The sequence below is a fragment of the Magnolia sinica genome, chromosome 3, assembly GCF_029962835.1.
Source record: "Magnolia sinica isolate HGM2019 chromosome 3, MsV1, whole genome shotgun sequence".
NCBI lineage: Eukaryota > Viridiplantae > Streptophyta > Magnoliopsida > Magnoliales > Magnoliaceae > Magnolia > Magnolia sinica.
Genome location: NC_080575.1, coordinates 36,772,913 through 36,791,241, shown reverse-complemented (window position 1 = coordinate 36,791,241; position 18,329 = coordinate 36,772,913). Strand labels below are relative to the sequence as shown.

At 38.8% G+C, this 18,329-nt stretch overlaps 1 non-coding gene across 1 annotated transcript; it reads right to left on the bottom strand.

The window, feature by feature from the left end:
• Positions 1-6,743: 6,743 nt before the first annotated feature.
• On the bottom strand, positions 6,744-6,850 carry LOC131241555 (small nucleolar RNA R71). Its single transcript, XR_009169116.1, has one exon. It is a non-coding gene; the product is annotated as a small nucleolar RNA R71 (small nucleolar RNA).
• Positions 6,851-18,329: the final 11,479 nt, after the last annotated feature.

Sequence of the window (18,329 nt, the reverse complement as noted above, 5' to 3'; positions counted from 1 at the left end):
CTCATGCCCAGGGATAGGGGACGTCCAAGGCACTCTATTATATAGTGCTCTCACATTTGGGATATGATATATTATAAGGAGGGTGTTAGAGTGTCAAGGGTGTCCCCATATGATACTCCACCATCCTATAGGTTTCCAAATCCTTATGTGTGTGTGTGCGTGTGCGTGTGTGTGTGTGTATATTGCCTTATGATCAAATCATTTCACTCTCATGGCCTACACTAAAAATTTATATCCCATACTAATAAAATAATAGATTATTAGATATGGACCATCAGATCATCATCAAGTGTGATCAAAATAAATTTAATAGTTAAAATAAAACTTTAATGGTTGAAAACCTTCTTAAAGAGAGTTAAAACCATTTAAGTAAATCACTTAATGAATTCTTCGTCTAGTAGATATTACTAATAACACATCCTTAGATAAACCAATGATCCATCATTGACCTATGCAAGAGTTAACAAGCCTTGATGAATGCACTCAGCCATACACACTTTTAATAGTCATACGGTGGCCTCGTAAAGAGAGCCAAAGCCATTCAATCAAGATCATATAACTCCTACGTGTCATCAGGTATAAGGATTAATCAACTTCTTATACATTATCAAATCTTATTAAAGTTTGAGCTAATGGGCCCTTAAACTAATGACTTGCTTTCAATCCATCTATGTAAGTGCCTAAAGATCCAATAAAATCATGTATCCATGGCACACTCATACTCAAATGTAGGGTAGAGCAAAGGCATACCTACACTAAATTTACCTCTGACGGTTGAGATATTCTATCTTGACCTAAAACGGTTCCCTCACACAAAACAATCATCCATGATTACCACAGGAATTTAATGCAATGAATAAGTATGTACTGTTAGCAATGGTTTGATGAGCTACACAAAGACTAATAGATTCATGGCCATTTTAATCATTTCACACTACTACAATGGTCCATCTTCATACGTGGCCATCTCAAGCATGTTGCGGCGGTGCCAACTTGGCATGATTTTACAAGAATAAAAAAAAAATACAAACCATTAGCCACATTCAAAGGAGAAATATTATAAAAGTTAAAAGTAGTTGCTATCTTTCGATGACCTCGATATTTAGGTTTCTCATCTAATGCTAGGCTCTCTTTCATTCACCAGACAAAATTTCAACCACTCTCGCTGTCATCTCCAAGAATAAAAAGTCATGATCATCAATGAAGCTGGCCTCAGTAGACCATATCTCATTGACACTGGTGCTTTGAACATAGACTATTCAAATCACGGGACCATCTTAGCATGTGGGCCCAACAGGTGACACGACCACACGTTCTTTTTCTTTTATTTTCATTTGTAGCATGACTCTGTAGCCCATGATCACGCCGAGCTGAATGTCTTGTGTGGTGTTTGCCATTAAGGTGACTCAGGCACAAATACTAATATGAGGGAGATGATTACTAATGCAGACCATCCATCTAATGGGTGCTTTTCATAAATGGTCCATGGTTTGATATCATATCAACGGACAATGGATAGGCATACTTTAAATGGAATATCAAGGAGAGAAATGTATGGTTGTGATCAAGCATACATGTGGTCCATCACACATGCACACACTCTCTTTTTGTCTGTGTTACTTAGAGTTGAAGGTTTTTTTTTTTTTTTTTTAATAACGTACTACATGGGCATTTGATCCTTTAACCTTGAAGTTGTGGAATAAGAAATGCAGAAATCCCAGCCCAACTAATTCTTTCAGGCCCGAGCTTGCGCTGGGATAGATCTCTAGTGTTTATATTTTGAACAATCCTTAACCATTGATTCCCATTGATGAGATGGGTTTGCATGTAGCCAATGGAAGTGTGTGCAGTTAAGATAGATAAGACTTTCATGTGTGGATAAATAATCCCATCAAATAAAAACATTTTTTCTTTAGACTATACATACTACAAGCATTAATACACCTTTGATCATGAAATATTGATTGCTTGTTGAATCCAGACCGGAAATGGGATGCGAGGTGTGAGCTTGAGGATATGTTATATCCGTATTGTTCATCCATTTTGCGAGATAATTTTAGCACATGGGCCAAAAAATGAATTAGATCTAAAGCTTAAGTGGACTATACTACAGAAAACAATGGGGATTAAATGCTTAGCATGAAAACTTCCTGGCCTACATAAGTTTTAGATCAAGCTGATATTTGTGTTTTCCCTTCATCCAGGTCTGTGTTGACCTTATGAGCAGGTTCGATGGAAAACTAGGAAGGTTTCAATGGTGGATCTCATTGCCTCACTGCTTTTTGATGTGATCCACATAAGCTTTAGCTCTGGATCTGTTTCATTTTTTGGGTACATAAAAATGGGAAGCAGACTGGCTGGTGCACCACACACCAGCAATCTAGCTGGTGTGTTGATGTCAGCAATTCCGTGGGTCCCATCATGAGGTATGTGTTATATCCAAACCATCCATCCATTTGGTGACGTCGTCGTAAAGCTTGAGCCAAAAAATAAGATAGATATAAAGATCAAGTGGACCACACTGCAAAAAGCAGTGGGGGATTGAATGTCTACCATTCAAACCCTTTCGGGGGGTCACATAATTTTTGGATCAATATGATATTTGTTTTTCCTCTTCATCAAGGTCTTTGTGACCTTATGAACAGATTGGATGGAAAATAAATGCTATGATGGCCTTACGAATGTTTTAACAGTGAAAATCATTATCCCGCTGCTATTCGTGGTGTGGTCTAGTTGATCTTTGGATATGATTCATTTTTTAGCTTGTGTTCTAAAATGATCTCGAAAAAATAGATGAATGGTATGGATTTAATAAATACATCATTTTGGGGCTCATGTAACTTTGATCTCCTTTCAACCGTTCGTAGAACTCAGATCTCAAGGAACTTCAGCACTCATCTTCGAATGACACGTACCCACACCAGCTATATCGCTGGTGTGTGATACACCAACCAATCTGCTTCCATTTTTATTGTAGCACATTGCGTAGTAACTCACTATGCTTAGCATATTGAGTAAACTCTGTGGGGTCTATAATGATTTATGTATTTTATCCGCTCCATCCATCCATTTTACCATATAATTTTAGGACTTTCGCCCAAAATGAAGCATATACAATGTTCAAATGGATCACACCATAGGAAACAATTAAATTGAACCTCTACTGTTAAAAATTTCTTAAGGCCACAAAAGTTTTGGATCAAGCTTATATTTGTTTTTACCCTTCATCCATGTCTGTATGATCTTATGAACAAGTTGGATGACAAAAAAACGTCACTATGAGGCATAGGAAGGTTTCAACGGTGGAAATCATTATCCCCATTGTTTACTGTGACATGTTTTACTTGATATTTGGTTATACTTCAATTTTGGTATAACCCCTTAATTAGATGGAAAAACAGATGGACGACATGGATAGACCACATACATACAAGGTGGGCCTGAGTTTACTCAGTACGATTAGAGCATAATAAGTAACTTAGTACAATCCAATTTCCATAAAAATGTTCTCAAAAGATAAAGAGTTTTTTTCCATTTTAAATCTCACCTTTTATCTACTGCTTCTTTGAACCATCCAAACTTTACCTTTTAAGAGTAAACCAATGCCTTTTCTTATACGATAATACCCCTGCAATATAAATTCATTTTTTGAAATCTTCTCTCCTCTCCTCTTCATACTAGAATACCCTACTATAAAAATTCATTTTCTGGAATCCTCTCTCCTCTTCACACTAAAATATTCTACTACCGAAAACCCATTTTCTGAAATATTCTCTCCTCTTCAAACCGCAATACGCTTTTACTTAGAACTCATTTTCTGAAATCTGCTCTTTTCTTCACACAAGAATACTGATGAGGGTCAAATATTGCATATTAAACCCCGATTATTGCTTGAATTTACGTACATTATAATGCTTAATGTCATATTTTAATCGTGTTTTTGTTGTAGGGAGTAATTAGGAGCATGGACTGAAAAAGAGTACTAAAAGCGTGGATTTGATGCTATGAAGTCATCAGAGCAGGAGACGGATTCCATAGGACCAAGATTGATGGATTTACATGCCAGGGATCTGATGAAATCAAGCTATTCACGTTAAAGAGGCCCGAAATTGGTCCAGAATGTAAGATCACAGGGTTCCCGCCATCCGATTGACTCGAAACTGCATACATGGGATGGTAGCCACAAATAAACCGTACACATTAAATTTCAACTATTAGATATCTCGAGAAGTGGACCAACGGACAGATCAGCCCATTAATCTCCAATTTTAGGCCCACCTAATATCTGGAGCTGCCTCAACTTTGGTCTCGATGGTTTAAACAGGGAGACAAAGTGAATAGATGGATTTGATTTTGCAAAAGCATCACAGTGGGCCCCGTATGTGATGCATGTACACCATGCACATTAGCGCTGGCCACGCACAGGACCCGCCAGTCGGTCTAAGCGGGCGCTGACCCGCGTTTTAAGTGAAAACGACAGTTGCCGTTTTCGGCCTCCAGCGTAACGACCGACACTGCCGGTTTTTGCAGAACGAAGTGGGCCACCATCAGGCCCTGTACGGCCGATCCAAGTCGTCCATCGTGTAGAGGGCCTCGAACCCATCAAAACATTGCTGAAAGTTTGCATCCATACATGCACACGTGTGCGATACAGAGGCCACAAATAGGCTACCCTGCGACATTCAAAACGATCTTAGCGTGATATCTTCTCTGGACTGCATCAACAGACAACCAAAATTGTCCCTTCTTGACCGAAATTTCGTTGTGAATATAATGGACGGGGTGGATTTCCTCGAAAACACCACTATGAGGCCCACCGAGCACCACAGTGTTGTATGTGCACAAGATTATGCATCCGGACGCCGACCGACTATTGGGGCGGTTGCACGAGCAGAATGTTGATCATATGGCAGATCTGAACCATCCATCGTGTAGACCACCTCAAAACGTCCCAGGAGACGTTGATTTTATCAATATCAGGTAAGGAAATCAGGAGTTATGAAGTGCGAAAAGGCTTTCGTTGCGTGGCTGCTGCTGCGAAACATTTGATTTTCCCACCGACTTCAGCACTCCACTGCCCCTGGCATCTATAAAAGGGCCTGAGACGTCCAAAGCAAGGAAGAGCAACAAAAGGGAGAACGAGATCCAGAGCTGGGGAGAGAAGAAAGAGAAGAAAGAGAGAGAGAAGGGAAGGATGTTCTTATTGTTTAAATTTTATTTTTCCTTCATTATAATTGATTTTATGGATTGCTAATTTCTTGCCTAGGGCTGAGATGAAGCCCCTAAGTTGAATAACTCTTGTATGTGTTAAATTCATCTAATTTGATTAATTTGTTTCTTTCTCTAGTGTGCTTAACTGAAATTTCTGTACTTCTCCATTCTATGAGCTTAATCAAAGTCTAGATGTGGATATTGTTTAGAATCTTATTCTAGGTGCTTGTGTCTGACCATGAACAGGTTTCCTATAGAGAAAGAAATAGGAATTACATCTCTTCATGCCTGACCATGGATGGAAAGATGTGATCCTTATGCTTTAAGAGATTATATATTCTGTGTGCCCGACTAAGGACATAGAGTGTGCTTTATTTATAAATATATATCAATCTGAATTAGGGTGAATCAACAAGTAAAACAATGGTCATGATAATTAAGGGTAGATTCGAAAGTCCTAGTCTTCTCCTTGATTGAATTTTTCTTATTACTCTCGGTTATTTTTCATAGATTTGTGATAGTTTACTTAATAGTTCGCTAAACCCTTTGTTGGATTAGTTAAGAAGAGTCATAAATTTCGAATTGTGACAACCAATCCTCGTGGGAACGATCTCGTAATACGTACCATATCTATATCTGATTCGTATACTTGCGAGTTTAAAATCATTTAAATCAGATTGGTTTAAATAAAACATCAAGTTTTTGGCACCGTTACCGGGGACTGTTTCGGTCCAATTCGATTTAGGATTCTCTCTTATAATAATTCGTAGCCTTAGGATTTTTCTCGCATCATTTTAGGAAACTTAATTTATTTTTGTTTTTATTTTCTACAAGACTTGAGGAAGGAAGCTGAAAATTGAAAAATTGTCTTCAAAGTGAAGGAGGAGCTCCCAAATTCTTCGAAAATCAAGTTTCTCCTTTTCCGGGTTCTTTCTTCCAATTCTTGTTTACATAATTTTATCTTATTTTTAGGAATTCATAATTTTTAGTTCTAGTTTTATTTCTCTTAGGTTGCATCTTAGTTTAGTTTTCTTTCTTATATTGCAATAACTTAGTTTATGCTAGGACGTAGATCTCTGAACATAGAACTAGCACCTTTTGATCCTGAAACAGAAAGAATATTTCGTAGAAGATTTAGAAACATCCTATTTGAAATGGCGGACGAGAATGGAATTAAAGCTCTTAGAGATTCTTCAGCTCCTGTCCAATTTAATGCGCCTTCATGCATAGTGTTGCCAGCCACCACGGTAGCACACTTTAAACTTAAACTTGGGGTCATACAATTGTTGCCCTCCTTCTATGGTTTAGATAAGGAGGATCCATATCATCATGTGAAAGAATTCCTAGACATTTGCTCTACCTTTAGGTTCCAAAACTTTTCAGATGATTCGATCCGTTTGTGTCTTTTTCCTTTTTCTTTGAAGGATAAGGCAAAAGCATAATTGAATTCTCTAGGAGTTGGATCTATCACTACATGGGACCAACTGTCTAAGAAGTTCTTAAATAAGTTCTTCCCCGTTCACAAAACTAATGCTCTCCGTAGAGAAATCACTAATTTCACACAAAAAGAGGGTGAGCACTTTCATGAATGTTGGGAAAGATGGAAGGACTTGCTGCTTAAATGTCCACACCATGGTTTTGAGAAGTGGCAACAGGTTCAATACTTCTATGACGGTCTGACACCCCAAAATTGTCGCATAGTTGATGCCACCATTGGAGGGTCATTCATGACTAAAAGTGATGTCGAAGCTTGGAATTTCTTTGAAACCTTGTGTGAAAACTCCCAGCAATAGGACTATTCAAATAGAGGTGACAGAAGTCCCCAACCATAGAAGAAAGGTGGTATATATGAGGTATGAGTCACGCCAGATCTTTATGCAAAGATTGATAGCCTGACAAAGAAAGTGGATGCTTTGATGTTAAATAATAGACCTCCACAAACAACTCAAGTCGAGTCATGTGCCATATGTTCCAGTCCCGCCCATCCTACGTAGTCTTGTCCATCTAGTGCAACATTTTCAGAATTTCTCCCTGAACAAGTACAAGCTATGAAGACTTTCTAGAGACCTGGGAATGATCCTCACTCAGACACCTACAACCCAGGGTGGGCTAGACATCCAAATTTTTCTTGGGCAAAAGGACCACAATAAGGAGGATCATCTGAAAATCCTCTAATGCAAACTTACTCCCAAGTTGGCAGTCAACAACCTCAACAGTTCCCGCAGTATCAACAAGTACCTCCACAATCTAGGAAACCATCTCTTGAGGATACACTCAATCTTTTTATGCAGAGTTCACTTCAATTTCAAAAAGACACCCAACAAACTTTACTAGCTAACCAACAAAGCTTACATGCAAATGCGCAATCCATTGCCAAGCTGGAAGTACAGTTGGGTTAACTTGCTACCACATTGAGTGAGAGAGAGAAGGGCAAGTTCCCTAGTCAACTTGTGGCAAATCCAAAAGGACAGTATGAGATTGGCACTAATTCAAACCACGAACAATATCATGAGCAAGCCAAATCAATCATTACCCTTAGGTCCGATAAACAGATCGAGAACAAAGTGGAAATGCCTTGGGAAGAATTAAATTTCAATTCGGAAGACCAAAGTGAAGCAAAGGGAATACTAGTGCATCCAAAGTCCAACAACACTCTAACTCTCCAGGAACCGCTCTTGTGTCATCCTATGTGCCTAAAGCACCTTTTCCTCAATGTCTGGCACCAGTTAAGAAAGGAAACAATTTTAATGACATATTGGAAATGTTTAAGCAAGTGCAAATTAACATTCCATTACTTGATGCTATCAAGCAAGTCCCTGCTTATGCTAAGTTTCTTAAAGATTTATGCACTCAAAAGCGTAAGCTGAATGTTCACAAGAAGGTCTTCCTTGCGGAGCAACTCAGCTTCATGATTCAACACAACACCCCTCCTAAATATAGGGATCCGGGAGCTCCTACCATTTCTTGCGTCATAGGAGATCATAAGATTGAGAAGGCATTGCTTGATTTAGGGGCGAGCATCAATTTGTTACCATATTCTGTGTATGAGCAGCTAGGACTTGGTGAGCTGAAATCAACAAAAATAACACTCCAACTAGCTGATAGATCTATCAAGGTGCCCCGTGGTGTTATTGAGGATATGCTAATCTAGGTTGATAAGTTTTATTTTCCACTGGATTTCATCGTTCTAGATACTCAGACTGTCCAGAATCCTATTAGTCAAATCCCAGTTATCATAGGATGTCTATTCTTAGCCACATCCAATGCTATCATAAATTGTAGGAATGGAGTTATAAAGTTGTCTTTTGGTAACATGAAGATTAAACTTAATGTTTTCAATGCTGGACAACAACCGTCAGACTCGGATGATATATTTGAAGTGAACATGATTGAGAGTCTAGTGCATGACTCTTTCCTTAAATCTTACGAAGACGCTCTTGAGACTTGTTTACCACATTTTGGCATAGATTTTGACATAGAAAGTTCCATCCAAGAAGTCAATGCATTACTTGACTCTAATCCTGAAATGGATACTACAAAATGGAAAGCTAGAGTGGAACTTCTTCCACCATCTGAGTCTAAACTAGTCACGTCTATTGAGAAACCACCCGAACTTGACCTTAAACAATTACCTGAAACTCTCAAGTTGCATTTTTAGGCCCTTTTGAAACCCTGCTTGTCATTATAGCTTCTAACCTTGATAAGGAACAGGAGGCTAAGTTGCTTAATGTTCTTAGAGAACATAAGGCAGCTATTGGGTGGACAATAGCTGACATAAAGGGAATAAGCCCCACTGTGTGTATGCATCGTATTCATCTTGAAGAAAATGCAAAAATGTCACGTGAAATGTAAATGAGGCTTAACCTTAACATGAAAGAGGTCGTTCGAGCGGAGGTGCTTAAATTGTTAGATGTTGGTATCATTTACCCCATTTCGGATAGCACTTGGGTCAGCCAGTTCAAGTTGTTCCCAAAAAGTCTAGGATTATGGTGAACAAAAATGACAAAAATGAATTAGTGCCAACTCGCAGGACTACGAGTTGGCGAGTTTGTATTGATTACCGTAAACTAAACCTAGTCACAAAGAAGGATCACTTTCCTCTTCCTTTCATAGATCAGATGCTTGAGAGATTGGCAAGGCACAGCTATTATTGTTTCCTGCATGGTTATTCCGGGTATAATCAGATTCCCATTGCTCCTGAGGATCAAGAGAAAACCACATTTACATGTCCTTTTGGTACATATGCCTATCGGCGTATGCCATTTGGGTTGTGTAATGCGCCTGCTATTTTTCAACGATGCATGATGAGTATTTTTTCAGACATGGTTGAGCGTTTCTTCGAGATTTTCATGGATGATTTTTCCATTTTTTGCTCTTCCTTTGATGAATGTTTATACCATCTATCTCTTGTCTAGGAAAGATGTAAAAAAACGAGCCTGATATCGAATTGGAAAAAGTGTCATTTTATGGTTCAAAAAGAGATAGTACTCGGTCATGTTATTTCAAGTAAAGCCAATGAAGTTGATAAAGCCAAGATTGATTTAAATTCTAGTCTTCCTCTACTTAGAACGGTGAAGGAGATTAGATCGTTCTTAAGGCATGCAGGATTCTACAGGAGATTCATTAAGGATTTTAGCAAAATTTCTCGACCCTTATGCAATTTATTAGCTAAAGATGTTGCATTTGTCCTTAATGATGATTGTCGGAAAGCATTTGATAAGTTGAAGCATTTATTAACTTCTGCTCTAATCATCCAACCACCTAATTTGAGTTTACCCTTTGAGTTTATGTGTGATACTTCGGATTATGCTGTTGGAGTCGTCCTAGGACAAAAATTGAACAAAATGCCTCATGCCATTTATTATGCTAGTAGGACCTTAAATGATGCTCAACTTAACTACTCTACCACTGAAAAAGAATTGTTGGTAGTGGTATTTGCTCTAGACAAATTCAGGTCGTACCTCATATGATCAAAGGTTATAGTGTTCTCAGATCATGCAACATTGAAATATCTTCTTTCTAAAAAAGGTGCTAAATCTCGATTGGTTTGTTGGATCCTCTTGCTACAAGAATTTAACATTGAAATTCGGGATAAAAAGGGTTCCGAAAATGTGGTAGTTAACCATTTGTCTAGAATTGTCTTGGAGTCCACAGTAGATCATTTGCCAATGAACGAGTCTTTCCCTGATGAACAACTTTTAGCTATTTCTCAATTACCTTGGTATGCGGATATTGTAAATTATCTTGTTACAAGTCAACTTCCTTCTCATTGGACTAAGTAGGATAAATCCAAATTTCTTGCTAAGGTTAAACATTTCTTTTGGGATGACCCATACTTATTCAAACTTTGTCCTGACCAAGTTATTAGGAGATGTGTGCCTGAGAGTGAGGTTCATAGTATAATCTCCTTTTGTCATGACCATGCATGTGGTGGTCATTTTGGTTCAAAGAAAACAGCTGCAAAAGTTTTACAAAGTGAATTTTATTGGCCTACACTTTTTCGAGACACCCACGCCTTTTGTTCTACATGTGATAGATGCCAACGTACGGGTAATATTTCCCGCAGGAACATAATGCCACTTACCAATATTCTCATTGTAAAGATATTTAATGTTTGGGGTATTAACTTCATGGGTTCATTTCCCCCGTCATTTGACTATATGTATATCCTTGTGGCCGTCGATTATGTCTCTAAGTGGATTGAAGCAGTGCCATGTAAAACGAATGATCACAAAGTTGTGGTCCGCTTCTTAAAAGAAAATATCTTTTCTTGTTTTGGTACTCCTCAAGCAATTATAAGTGATGGGGGTACTCATTTTTGCAATAAACCGTTTGAATATTTAATGAAGAAATATTCCATCATCCATAAAGTTGCAACGCCATACCATCCACAAACAAGTGGTCAAGTAGAGGTTTCAAATCGGGAGATTAAACAAATTTTAGAAAAAACGGTTTGCCCTGATCGTAAGGATTGGTCGCAACATTTGAATTATGCTCTTTGGGTGTATCGTACGGCTTTTAAAACCCCAATTGGAATGTCCCCCTATAAGCTTGTCTTTGGGAAAGCATGTCACTTTCCTGTGAAATTAGAACATCATGCTTATTGGGCCATCAAAACCTTTAATTTTGATTTAAACAAGGCTGGATCGCACCGCAAACTTCAACTCGATGAGTTAGAAGAAATCCAAAATGAGGCATATGAGAATGCAAAAATTTATAAAGAACGGACAAAATTTTTTCATGACAAATCAATTCTCCGCAGGACATTTGAACCGGACCAGAAAGTATTGTTGTATAATTCCAGGTTACGCCTCTTTCCTAGAAAACTACGTTCGCAATGGTATGGTCCTCATCAGGTAGTAAAAGTGTTTCTTCATGGAGCGGTTGAGATTCAAAATCCAAAGGATGGGAATATTTTCAAAGTAAATGGTCAACGGCTGAAACCATATTTAGAGGATTTGGTTAATCAAAATGTTGAGGAAATTCATTTGGAGGACCCAGGTTATCAAGATTGATTAATTCATGGTCCATGAGTGCCTTCATTGCTTGTCTGGCTGAAGACGTTAAACTTAGTGCTCCTAGGAGGCAACCCAGCTTTTCATTCCATTACATTTTCCTACTTAGTTAGTTCAATGTTTGTGGGTAACATTGCTGTAAACCCTCATGAGACTACAACTCGTCCACTAGGGGCAACCTAAGGGTTTAAAGGGTTGTTGCATACGCTAAATACAATCGAGAGCACCTGCGAAAGTGGCATAAGTAGGATCTTCTTTTTGTGATTGTATTTTTGTCATTTTACTTTTGTTGATTTTTCTCTTGTGCTGACTCGCTTTTACATTGATATTTTTGGGAAAGCCTCTTGATTCTCTGTCCAGATACTATCTTTCCATCACTCCTCTTTTATTTTCGTTGTCCCATATGCATTGCATGCTTATTTCTTTTACATTGCAGATAATGTAGATTTTAGGTTGGGGGTGGAAGATTAGGTTACCTACTTAGTATTTTCTTAGTCTTGAGCAAACAATTGTGAAAATTTTTTAATTGGAATTTCTTGTGAAGTCAAAGTGATGTTGAAGGATAGTTGTGATTTTAATATTACAAGATACATAATGTTGGTAATTTATGACTCTGGGATTCAGTATATGTTAGATTTCACAATTAAATTTGAGTTGTTAACCCATGATTAGAAGCTTTAAACATTGATTGAGTTATGATTTCACAAGACGCATCTTGCTTACACATTAAATGATTAACTTGGTAATCACTAAGCATGAAAGGAACCAGCTTGAAAAAAAAAGAAATGGCAGTAAGAAGAATTGAAAGGGTAAGTCACATAATCCTCACCATAGGTTTGCTCTCTATAGGTGTAGATTCGATTCCCCATGGTTGACATGTGAAAAAAGTTAGGCGACAAGTTTTCACCATAGGTTTGCTCCCTATAGGTGAGGATTTGATTCCCCTCTTTGGCGTTACTGTTCAGAAAAAAATCAAAGGCTGGTAGAATGAAAAGTTAATCTGTAAGGCAAGTGATGGTTTCAGTTTTGGTCGTCATGAATTCTGTTGTTAAACACCAATAATATTATAAAATTGACAATTGGATCTCTTAATGATTGTAAGTCGAGATTACACTATACACTTCTGGAACTCAATGTTTAGGATTTTCTAATTAATGGATTAATATTTTGAACTTGATTATGAAGTTTATCGTGAGCTTGATTCCAAGAGAAAATTCCACTCACCATTCATGAATCTTAGAATTCTCACATCTCAACTATTTGTTCACGAGTCACTCAGGTTTACAGAAATTGTCATATATATCTGAAATTATTTTTCGCATATTTTGCTAATACCCTTCCACTGAACCGCGGGCATGATAGAGTCTTACGGTTCCACGGTCCATATTTAACAAAAAATACCCTTCAACGGCCCACTGTCCATATTTAACAAAAAAAAAAAATTCCACTAACCAGAGTTCAGTGTGTTGAGTACACCTTCAATCTGCGGTAAGGCCACTATTTTGGCTCTTAGGTACGTGCCACATGTTAGTATCAAGCCTCACTTGCACACTAGCTCCAGTGCACTCGTGCGTACTACATTAATGCCTTGACAAGACCACCCTTGCTGTATCTCAGTTAGGGAGATGTATATGATACTCAGGCAAGGTATGACACTTAATACGCAGGCTCCTATAAATTGTACACGTGGCATACGTCATCTCAGATAAAACTAATTAAATTGGTGAAACCAGTATCAGTCACAGCCCTAGACTCCTTGGCTGAACAATCCCAAGCTCTGATACTTGGGTTCTGGTTTGATGGAGTAAGACAACTGGATATTCTCATTTTTAACCGTCCAATGAATGTCCACTAATCTGATTGTTAGATAATCAAATAAACTTAATTATTTTTTAGTTCATGATATATTTAAAGGGGAACTATAATTTGGACAGTTTAATTTGATTTATGAGTGCCTGCGTATCAGCCATCACACTCTTTCAGAGTATCAAAGTTTTTTTTTTTTTTTTTTCAGTACAGTCCAGCATTTTCCGTACTGGGTCCCAGCTTTCAGTGATCCATGCATTTCATCTAGTCGGCTAGAAATATCCCGTGAGTTCCAGCAAAGCACTTTATTAATGTGGCAGCCGTGGGGTCCATTCACCAAGCAGGTGAACATGTGGTCGCCCACGAAATCAGGCCACATCGGGCCTCTATTTCAGGAAACGGATTGGCTACTCCCACTGTGTGCTCTGTGGGCCCCACCATGATGTATGTGTTTCATCCATTCCGTTCATCCATTTTTACAGATCATTTTAGGTTTAATAGCCAAAATGAGAGGGAAATAAATCTCAGATGGACCACACCACAGGAAAACAATAGTGATTGGATATCCACCATTAAAATCTTCCTAAGGCCCACTGTACTGTTTATTTGACATCAAATCTGTTGATTAGGTCATACAGATCCAGATGAAGGGAAAAAACAAAGATCAGCTTGATACAGAACTTTTATGGACCCCAATAAGTTTTTAATGGTCCATGTTTATTCAATACTGTTTCCTGTAATGTGGTCAACTTGAGATTTGGATATACTTCATTTTTGGTCTCATGTCATAAAATGATCTAGAAAAATAGATGGACGGCATGGATGAAACACATACATCATGGTGGGGCCTACAAAGAACCGACTATCAGCCATTGGCTGGTGGCAGGGGAGTAGCCAATCCGTTTCCTCTATTTCAACTTTGCGGATTGTTGGACCCACTGACCAGGGATACTCCATGTGACTCAATGTGGTGGAATTTGATTTTGCCATATGCTGCATAGATGAAACATAATCAGAACAACTTTTAAACATGCTCCGTGGAGGCCATCTCTCATAGTAGGATATGACAGATAAATTTTCAAGATGTAGTACATGTACTCCAACGTGATATACTCATGTTTGGATTTTGGTCCACCATGCAAATTTCCTCACCAGGGTTATTGGGAGACCCAATAACTATAAGCATTGTGGACCCACCATGGTGACATCCAGTCCATCCATCCGTCTCGCTCGCTTATGTTAAGACATGAAAGTAACATATCCAAAACTTAGGTAGGCTACACTACAAGAAATGACAGGGTTAAAAACACTTGTCGTTGAATCCTTCCCAACCTTTCAAGATCTTAGTAAGGCGTTCAACTCATTCATAAGGTGATTCGTAAATCGGGAAAAGGAAATCACAAATTACTATGATCCAAAACTTTTGTGGCTTCAAGAAGGTGTACAACAGGCAGCATTCAATCCCTAATGGGTCATTTGGATGCCTATAACTTTTTAGATGTAAACACATTACACCTGGAAAGAGTTTGAGTGGTAATTTATTTACCCGTATTTGGCTAACCTGTAAAGTATTTACAATGAATAAAGTAGGTATTCATACCAAAGAGTTTGGGTACCAATCCTTCCAAAACCTACAAAAATTACATAAGAAAGACTTGTTTTTTTTTAGGACCCATAGAAGGCATTAAAGCATGCACACACTAAATGGATTTAATGTGTTCTGCTCATCATAGTGGGCCCCAAATGCAATTTAGAAGTTTTAATGGCGGACATTCCATCCTTCCCTATGTGGTCCATTTGATTTGATAATGTACAAACTATTTTTTTAGGGCCACAAGAGAGTATCAAAGGAAGTACCTGATAAATAGATTGGATGTACCATATATATTATGGTGGGCCCCACTTATCATGAGTGTATATTAACCACCGTGTGTGTTCTAACATGCATAATGTTTTTTAAACTAGAAAGACTTCTAATATGAAACATGGCCTTTTACCGTGTGTCAGATTCCAATTATAAAGTGTAATATGTTTATAGCCTGGAAAGTCTTTAAAGTTAAATACATGCATCTAAACAACCCCTTTAATCAGATTACCTGTAATCCCTTTACAACTTAATAGAGGTGTACATGAACCGAGCTACCTCAATTAGCTCGCTCAACTCAACTCGAAAAAGCTCGATTCGACTCGGTTCGAAGCTAAGTTTGAGCCGAGTCGAGTTGATTTTTTGAGCTCGAAAATGAGTTTGAGTCGAGTTCGAGTTGGCCCCAACTCAACTCGACTTGGATCAAACTCGGATCGAACCAGTTTGGTGACTCGGTTACTTTGATATTGATGTTGCTCACCAAGTGTTTAATGAAATGACTCAAAGAAGTGTGGCTGGTGGCAAGGAAGGTATGTATATGAAACCAACACCCTTTTTTTTCTTGATTTTTCTGTTGCTTAGAAAATGTTTGATAAAATACCTATAAATCTATTGTTGTTGTCTCAAATACAATGAGATTTTGAAGGTGCAGTCCAGGTGTTTGTGAAAATGTTGTAATGGCGAACTCGACTTGATCTTGGCTTGAATTAGCCTGAACTACTGACCAAATCGAGCCAAGCTGGCTAGTCAGGCTCGAGGACCAAGCCGAGCCAAGTTCGAGCTGAGGTTAGCAAGCAGCCAAGTCGAGTCGAGCTGAGGCCAGCTCGACTCGATGTACACCCCTACAACTTAATGACTATACACAGGCATTCAAACGGCCCCTAATGTTTTCATGACATGGCCTAGCTTTTCCTCTCCGCTGAATCTTTGAGATCATATCCGAACATGTGCTAGCACTATGGATGGAATGGATATAACATGGGCATTGTGGTGGGGCCCATAATCATAGGGATTCACGTTCAGTGGTTAGCAAAACTTCATTTTATCGGGAAAAAAAAAACCTTGCATAATTTTGTGTGTGTGTGTGTGTGTATAGGGAGAGAGAGAGAGAGAGCGAGAGCGAGAGAGAGTAATGATCTACGCACTATACCGCAGGAAACCTTCCACGCATATTTTCCCCACCAGTTATGCAACTTGTCTAAGTGTGTTTGAGGCGGGCATTACCGTGACATGCATATAAAATCCACATCTTCCATTAAGTTTTAGATAGAAATTAAGCCACAAGTCACAAATTTTTTGCAGATTTGTGAGTTGGGTGGGCCACAAAAAGGGAAACAGTGCAATGTATATATAATGGTCTCCTGAGCAACCAATTTAAGGTCCAAAGGTCTGATAAGTTCAGGTGGCCCCCACTGCAATGTATATGTGAAATCCACTTTGACCACTAAATGTGTCCTCTCATGTTAAGCCCAAGGCCCAAATATCATCCTTATTCGTAATTCAAGTGGGCCACACCAATTAAAATAATTTTGAGGGTAATGTCACTTGTACACTGATTTCAATCGTGTGTTAAACATACATGTATCACAAATGATGCTGGTTTTTCATCCTTAACCCTAAAATTGGGTTAGTCACCTAGTGGGTAGAGTGGATTTTAAAAATGCATGATGGTGGGCCCATCCAAACAACATCACCATTTACCTCATGTTCAAGTTAAAGACTTTTACTGCAATGATGTGGCCAACGCCGTGTACCGTGGTGCGAGACTCTACAGGGCCTACCGTGATAGATGTGTTTTGTCCACACTGTCTATTAGTTTCTTTAGCTCATGTTAGGTAAGAGCCCAAAGATGAAGCATATCCAAAGTTCAAGTGGACCATACCACATAAAATGGTGGGAATTCGAATGACAAATGAATATCACTACGGGACCTAGGATGGTTTCAACGGTGGATATCATTTTCACCATTGATTTTTGTGGTGGGTCCACTTGGGCTTTGCATATGCTTTAATTTTGGGCCCTAAAATGATAAGGAGAAATAGATGGACTGTGTGGATAAAACACATACATTTATGTGAGCTTCACATAGTCTTAACACCACCATGTGAGCTTCACATAGTCTTAACACCACCGTAAATGGTGGTGAGCTCTTCACTTCAAATCAGCCTCACGCTTTATCGTAAATTACATTTACATAAAATGGTGGTTCCGTTGAGGTGAGCCCACCATAATGTATTTTTAAAATCCAATTGACCCATTAGTTGAGTGATCAAATCTTAGGCCTGGATATGAAAAACCAGCCTCATCCATAGTTTAGGTGTACCGTACGATTGGAATGTGTATAAGGATTTATTCACGTCCAAGCTGTTTCCCTTAATGTGGGCTACCTTAATCACGAATAGTCATAGTTTTTTAGACCCATACCTAAAATTTAGTGTGGCATCTAATGGATGAAGCAGATTTCAGGTAAACATCAGGTTAGTCCCTACAAAAATTCAATGGCAGACTCCCCTCTCCTATTATTTCCCTTGGCTTGTAGCCCAACTGAATCATGAATCTGATTGTTTTGTGAGACATATGGCTAAATTTTCATCGTGAACCTAATGGTTGGAGTTGATTTCACAAATGGATTACGCTGGGCCACCCGTTCTAAGTAATCCCAGCCCCAACCACTCCATCTAAGCAAGTTCGGCTTGGTCCGCACAAAGGACTCCTGCGGTACGGTGTGTGTGTATGGGAAAAGGTACTATGCGCTCGACCTCACTAGTCGGTCCCATGAGGTCGAGCTGTGTGGGCCCCACCGTGATGCGTTTCGAAAATCTACCCCATCATTCAGATGCACCATTCCATCGTGGGCTTAGGTCTCAAAAATCAAGTCAATCCGTGACTTGTGTGGGCCACACCACATACAGAAGTTGGGAGGGGCCGTGCAC